The sequence below is a fragment of the Cynocephalus volans genome, chromosome 11 (genome assembly GCF_027409185.1).
Source record: "Cynocephalus volans isolate mCynVol1 chromosome 11, mCynVol1.pri, whole genome shotgun sequence".
Lineage (NCBI taxonomy): Eukaryota > Metazoa > Chordata > Mammalia > Dermoptera > Cynocephalidae > Cynocephalus > Cynocephalus volans.
The window spans coordinates 38,222,404-38,230,334 of NC_084470.1; the positions used below are offsets into that span (position 1 = coordinate 38,222,404).

The 7,931-nt window shown below is 38.1% G+C and overlaps 1 long non-coding RNA gene across 1 annotated transcript; it reads left to right on the forward strand.

The window, feature by feature from the left end:
• Positions 1-3,369: 3,369 nt before the first annotated feature.
• Positions 3,370-5,729, forward strand: LOC134390739 (uncharacterized). The gene is made up of 3 exons (XR_010024885.1): positions 3,370-3,459; positions 4,753-4,814; positions 5,556-5,729. It is a non-coding gene; the product is annotated as an uncharacterized LOC134390739 (long non-coding RNA).
• The last annotated feature ends 2,202 nt before the right edge of the window (positions 5,730-7,931 follow it).

Genomic DNA, 7,931 nt, shown 5'->3' on the forward strand with positions numbered 1-7,931 from the left:
TCTATGATTTAAAAGGCCCTCAGCCTAGTATACTTATGGAGCTTTATCTGCCTGGGGGGAAGATTGTTTTCCTCTCTTCGGAAGTACCACATTTTTCTGCAATGGTTATGTGACTTCTGACAATCCTGGTCAACTCTATCCCAGAAGGAAATGAGCTGGTTTCCCTGAGTATCATTCCATTTCACAACGGTTGATATGGATTTGCTAATAATTTTGATCTGGTCAGGAGTCAGTCAGTAGAAAATTAGAAATTTTAATGAAGGTTCTTATTAGCTGTTCCTCACAAATAATGGGCTATAATCTAACTCAAGATTCTTAGCAAAGCAATTCTCATTTCAATTCTCACAAGTAATCTTTATTTAATGTTTATATTACTTTGTATTTCTTAAATGTTTTCAATTACTTTTTCCGTTACTCTTCGAAAAACCAAAAACACAAAAAAACAACCACCTTTGAGGTATCTTAGCATGTTAATCTCCATTTCACAAATGGAAGAGTATGGGACGAGTCTTGATCAAACACCAGTGTATCCTGTTATGCTGACAAAAATAATGCAAGTTCTCTCCTAATGAGTGGCCATGACCAGCACCTACTATTAAACAGGAAATACATTCACACACACACACGCCTGCTAGAAAAGATGCTCTTGGATCAATGCTTATAATGCTTAGTGCAGAGAAAAGACTATGACTTGGAATAAAGACAGTGATTTCACCCCCTCTTTGCCCAATTCCTGCCTTCAGAATACCCATTCTTCTTCTTGCTGCCTTTACTCTTAATTCAGTTTATCAGTCGACTTTTGCTCTATAACAACTGCACAACTTCAGTTGCATGCAACTATAAACACTTGTTTCTGGCTCATTGACCTGTGGGTTGGCTGATCTGATTTTGCTTCATGCTGAAGAGATAGTGTCTACCAAGGTCTGTTTTCCTTATGGCAGTGACCTAAGTGAAATAGTATAAGCTTAATGCATAGGTACATTTTAAGCCTTTTCTCTTAAGCACATCTCATTGGCCAAAACAAGGCACATGGCCTTCCCCAAAAGTGAGGAGCAGGAAAGTTTATTCTACCCATGTGAGACCATAGCAAGGGTTTTGGATGTATTATTGGTGGAAGCTGATGAACAGTAAAGTCCTGCAGACACAGGCAGCATCTTCCTCTTTTCCTCTTGCCATTTCCTATTTCTGACTTGCCCTGTAGAGTGTAACAGCATCTGCAAGATAGTGCCACTGTAAGATAAAGTCTTAGCAAGAACATGATCCCCAAGGACGTGTCAGAATATGAAACCCAAGGAGGCTAACCAGGAGTTTCCCATGAGTGGTAGATTTATGGTTAAAATATTTTAATTTTGTACCCCTGTATTTAAGTATGTTGCAGTGTGACTTTGAAGATCTCATCAAGAGGTAGAGTCTGTTTTCCTACTTCTTGAATCTGAGCTGACTGGTTCCTTGCTTTGGCTATAATAGCATGTAGTGGATGTAATGGTATGCCAATTCCAAGTCTAGACATTGAAGGGCCTTATGTGCTTCTGTTCTCTCTTTGCTACCACCAGGAGAATAAGCCTGGGCACACTTGCTTGCTGAAAGGCGAGAAGACCATCTGGAGCAGAGCTGAGACCTCCTAGCTGTCCCTGCTGAAGCCATTGATCATGAGCCAGTCTATAGCCAACCTACCAACTGACTGTGCACAGGAGTGTGCTCAGATCAACAAACTGCCTGGCCCACTTATATAAATGTGAGACATAATACATGGTTGTTGTTTTAAGTCACTAAGTATTAAGTGGTTTGTTAGGCTGAAATACTAATTAAAACACCCTGGAACTTCCCTCCATGGGCTGCCTTGAACTGTGGTATCCATTTTTCTAGATGCTGCATATTCTTGGGGCAGGCTAGAGGTGATGAACTATCCCCAGATGCCTTTCCTTAATCCCCAAACCTGCATCCCCTGACTTTTCTACAATAAGTGTGTATAGTGAGTAACCATTTCTTTAGAAAGATTATGTGATTCTAATTGATTTTGGAGAATGTGATTACTGATACGATAAAAAGGAAAGCAAAGCACATAGTATTTTCTGTTGAAGCTGTCAGATGCACTTCAATGTCTGTAAAAATGGTAATTAACTTTAGCTGGGTAGAAAATTCATTTTCTTTGAGGAATCAGTGATCTATAGAGAAATTTGTCAGTAACCATTGTTTGGAATTTTAGTCTCCATGTAGGAGGCACAATAATTTTTCACTGACAACTAATATACAGGGAAACCAACCCAAGATAGAGAAAGTGATTTGGCACTATTGTGTATTTCTGGAAATATCTGATAATGGGATTGAAATAAAATAAAAAGATAAGAGGCCTAATATCAAAGCTCTACTTTTTTTCTCCCCTATTTTATTTTATTAGCATTAAGATGCAATATAAAAATAGAAATGTTAAGAGATTAATGTGGTGACTCACAGTTCAAAGTTTTAAAATTTTCAAACATATTTAAGGGTAAGACCTTTGGGGTTTGAAGGAAACATCACTTTATGAAAGTTGCCATTTTCCAGCTACCCTATAATTACTCTATAAATTTTCTTTGGTTTAGTGTTCTGTTATCGATATTTTTCTCCTCATAACTGAACTCTGATAGGCTACTTTCACATTTGTGGGCATGTTTATTTTTTGTGGTGCACTATTGTAGTTGAACTCTAGTACTGGTTTTAATTAGTCTATCAAAGCAATGAGGAATGTGTCACAAATGACATCTGTATAAAATAAGGCTACAATAGGATGTTTTGTACTGTTTTTATATACACTGATAAACCTATTAATCTACTTTGAAAAAGTTTCTCAGTCATGGTGGTGGATTTGCAGTTTCTTTCATACTTCACCTCATGTCCCTGCTCGAGGTCAGAGATGTTATTCTTCTTTGTGATGTCAGTGTGTAGCATATGTAAGCACTGACTAAACAAATCAGTCATTTTGAGGTGACAAGGGGGTCAGCTTCCAGCAAGCCTCTTTCTAGGGGCAATGGGAACATGAAGATCCAGGCCTTCTTTGCCTAATGACCATTGCTTGTAAATTTTCCCTTTGCAAAGCCTTTGCCTTAAAGTATTTCATGTGATGTTTTGGAATTCTTTCTGAACCCTGGAGCTTGACAAGTAGTTGATCACAAAGGGACTCGCCTCTCATGACAATCTCTTTTTAAATGACTCATTACAGGAAGAGAATAAATATTTCTACCAAGAGTATTAGTGCAGTAATTTTTGTCTGTTTTGTTCATTGTTCTATCTCCAGCGCCTAGAACAGTACCTGACACATAGTAGGATCTCAATAAATAAATGTCTGATCAAGGAGTAAAAAGAAATTTGAAGAGGACAGAGACCAAGAGATGTAGGTGAATTGTCTCACCAGCTGAAGAAACCCTGAACAGTTACCTCTTCTTCGATTCCCTGGCAGGAGAATACTGCCTTGAGAGAAAGGTTACTTATCAATTCTGAAGATAAATGTGCTTTATGCATCACCTTCCATTTATCTGAATCCCTCCCTCTCCCCCAACCCATTCTTTAGGGCTCAGGTCAAGTTCAATCTCAACCCCACATGAGACCTTTTATGATGCCCCCCCTCTCATGTTTTCCCCTTATTTGAACACTTGGGGTCCCCTATGATCTTCCCCTTGTCCGAACACATGGGGTGAGATATGCCTGCTGGATTGTACAAAGTTTGATATTCCTATCATGCAAAAGGTGCAGATGTCCAGTGGGAAATTTTATATATGGGGATGGAGCTCAGGAGAGAGAATTGGCCCGAGATGCACATTTGAGAGTCTTGGTTTTTGAGTAGTAACAAAAAGTCAGCTGGGGTCCTGTTAAAATGCAGATTCTGATTCAGAAAATCTGGGATGAGGCCCAAGATTCTGAAATTCTACTAAGCTTCAAGATGATGGAGAAGCTGCTGGTTCACAGACTACACTTGAAAAGCCAAGGAGGTAGATGATTGAAAGTTGAGAAATAACATTTAATAGTAGGCAAAGAAAAAACGCTGCAAAGAGGTTGTTAAAAGTAGGCAGAAATGGAAGAAACAGGAGAGACATTGGGCTCATGGAGTCAAGGGAGGAAAGATGTTCAAGACAGAGGGTGGGCTCAACCCTGTCAGATGTTGCTGAGAAACAATAAGATAAAGATAGAGCAGGCTGTGTTGGATTTTCTAAGATGAGGTATCTGATGATTTTAGGGCAGTTTTACTGGAATAAGGAGAGTAGATTGCTTCACAAAGATACAGAAAAAGCAAGCAGGAACAGTAATTGGATGTACAGGATTTTCAAGATAAGAGAAATTTGAGTATGTTTATATGCTGAAGAGAAAGAGGAAGAAGAGAAGAAAAGGTGGAATATGCAAGGGGTAGAATAATTGATGGAACTTAAGAAAGTGGGAGGTGACTGGAATGAGACTCAGACAAGAGGCAAAAGGTTGAGTAAAGTGGTTTCTAAGTCTGAAGGTTGAAATAGGAAACAGAAGTTTAGGGAAATGCGGTTTTAACTTGAGGCTTCCATTTCTCTATGAAGAAAGATTAGGGTTGCCCATGGAAAAATGATTGAAGGTGGTATGCAAAGGTAGTGGCTATATAAGGAAAATGGTGAACATATGAAGTAGCTGTTGAGGAAAATGAAAAATGGAATTGATTAGGGACAAGATTTCTGGGTAGTACCAAGTTCCCAGTTGAGGTTTGAAGCTTTGATTTGTAGTAGTACTAATGCTGTGTTATTTTTCTCCAAGAGAGCGCTCAACAATCCAACTGCAAGTGCAGAAGAGGTGATTCACAGTTGTGTTTTTGCAAGGTAGGTGTAATAGTGCACAAGAGGTGTTTCAGATTCTTAGCACACATGCTTGGGAGGATCTACACCCACATATAATGTCAGAATTTGCCATTTTAAATCTCCAGGTTGGAATTTTTTATTCCAATTTTTCTACTGGCAAGTAGGGTTTTGGATTTAGGGGAATCACTCTGGTTCTTAGCTCAAAGAGATATTACGGAGCTGCCAGCAAAAATTAAAAAGCAGGATATTTTATTCTCTAGACCTTCACTGTCTAACACGGTAGCCACTAGCCACATGTGGCTATTGAGCATTCAAGCACTTGAAATGTGGCTATTCTGAATTGAGATGAGATGTAAGTATAAAATACCCATGGATGTCAACACTTAGTACTAACAAAAGAAAGTTAAATATCTCAGTAATAATATAAAAATAATGATTACATGTTAAAATGATAAAATTTGGGCTATATTAGGTTAAATAAAATATATTGTTAAAATTATTTTTACTTTTTATTTTACTTTCTGAAATGTGGCTACTAGAGAATTTAAAATTACAGGGACTGGCCATTTAGCTCAGTTGGTTAGAGCATGGTGCTGATAAAATTACGAAAAAACACATGATATTTGAGTAGTTCTGCTCTAGATTCTTTTCTTTGAGTTGATTAATCTTTACTCTCAATTATTCTCCATTTCTGTTTGTTATGTTAATCATTATTCCAATAGTATAAGCTAATCCAAGTCTTTTCCTTCTACCTAAATTCAGATTAAAGCTAAATTCACAATCCATTTTTTGTTTGCTATTGTTGGGAAGAGGAATTGAATCACATCCTTGGATTAACTAGTGAGAATTCGTCAGAAGGCATCTGAATTGGCAACCTGCCAGAAGCCATGATGCAGTCACGCAGAAGCTAAAAGACTGACCCAAACAATGAAACTAGTTTTGTTTTTTGTTTTCTTTTTTTTTTGATGTGCTGATCTGATTTTCTCTGACTGGAGATGAACTTTTCCTAACATTCATATAGTAAGCCAAGGGAAGAATTCTGATTAGCCCTGCTTAGGTCACAGGCACAATCCTGAACCAATCACTGGGATCAGGAAGATGTGGTGCTTGACTGACTCATTTTGAGTCACATGTCTACCCTGTGGCTACTGCAAAGTTTGTTACCAGAAAAGAAAAAGAAAAGTGTGTATAGTTAGAAGACAAAAATAGTAGTCAGTACAGCACCAAGTCTCCAAACTTTTTCTTGGAGGGCAGATTTTTGAGCTGTACTTTTATTGTTTAGTTTGCATGTCTGAGTTTAAGCAGGCTGGAGTTCACCCACACAAATGTGTGCAACTGAGAGAGTAAAATCATCCTGAATCACAGACAACTGGAAAATAAAACCCTTACGCTTTTCCTGAATCATTTGCTATGCTTAAAGTCTATTCTATAGTATTTGCATGGTTTCATTTGGCACAGAAACTACTTAGGTGTAAATGTTGAGTAATTATATGCTTCAGTAAGTGACTGAGCCATTACCCACAGTAAGTTAGTGTGTAACCTGTCATAGAAAAAGAGCCTTTGGATTTATCCTGTAATTAGTCCATTTTTGCTATACCTGTGCTCCAGAATAATATCTCTTGGTCGACTTTCAACATATTTTAGGGAGAACAAAATCCCTATTATTTTAAATCGTGCTGTAGTATTGTATGAAAAAAAAACAATTCTTGGAGTTGGTCACATGAGGTTCTTGGAGTTCTCTTTGAAAGGAATATAATCTAAAGAGGTGTGATGTTTATTTGCTATGTTCATCAGCAGATTTTGATTTTGTTTTTATGGTATGCTTTTCTTTACCTGTTGATTTTGAGATTTGAAGACATCATCTGTCAACAATCATTGAAAAATGTGAGAATATGTTTAGCTTCAAATTTTAATTAAATTAATTTTCACAGCCAATTACTGTTTTCAATGTTTCCCCATTCATTACACCATTCCTGTGAGGAAGGTCTTGATAGAGAAATGGAAGATCAGAGATACTAAGAAGTGTTTTTAAGGTCACGTACGGAGTAAGCTGCAGGGCTGACTCAAGCCCATGCCTTCTATATCAGATAGGATGCTTTTGCATACACATGACAGGATACAAAATAGTGGCTTAAGCAGTAAAGAATCTCACATAAAAAGAACTCTGGAGGCAAGTGGATACAGGTTAGTTCAAGAAGCTAGAATGTTGTCTCTTTGATTCTCTTGATGCCCCTCAAGGCCACAGGATGGTTGCAGCACCTCCAAACACATCACATCTTTACAGAATTGGGAGGCAGGGGACTTTGTCTCCCTCTCTCCTCTCTTTCTCTTTCTCTCCCTCCATCTCTCCATCATCCTTCCTTCATTCCTTTCTTCCATTTTTCTCCCTCCCAGCCTTTCTCTTCCTCTCTCTGTCTCTTTCTACCCCTCCTTCTTTCTTCCTCCTTGCCTGCTTTCCTCTACCTCTCTCTCCCTTCCTCTCTCTCTCTCCCATTCTTTCCTTTTTACCTCTCTTTTTTTAATCTATTTTAATTTATCAGTATACAATGTAGTTGATTTTTGTGTCCCTTTACTAATTCCTCCTTTCCCCCATTTCCCCCAACCCCATCAACCTCATATCTGTTCATTTCACTTAACAAGTTCAAGGAATCGTTGTGACTGTAGTGTCTTCTCTACCCTCCCCCATTTATTTGTTTCTATATTTATTTATTTTTATTAGTTCCCACAAATAAGTGAGAACGTGGTATTTCTTTTTCTGTGAAAGAAACAAATATCACCTCCAGCTGGCATTCGGTATTTAAGAACTAAAATGAATGTATCACCAATTCGGCATTCTACTAGGAAGTCTGGGTGCAATACGTTGCTTGGTAATGATGCAAAGTTCCTGCAGTGTACATTAACATACAGATAGCTAGAATCCCCGTTTTTGGTAGAAAGTGGAAGACAATGAATTGAAAATGTGCAGCTGAATTTGTGTACACAGTTATACTAAGCCAAGACTGGCATATATACATTAGACACTTTTGACAGCAAGCCATTCTCAGGAACTTTAAGTACTCTTGGTAAATATTCACCTTGAACACTGGCCAGCTTTGGATCACTGTGCTAGGCTTGCTGGTTAATGTGTGATCTCTGTGT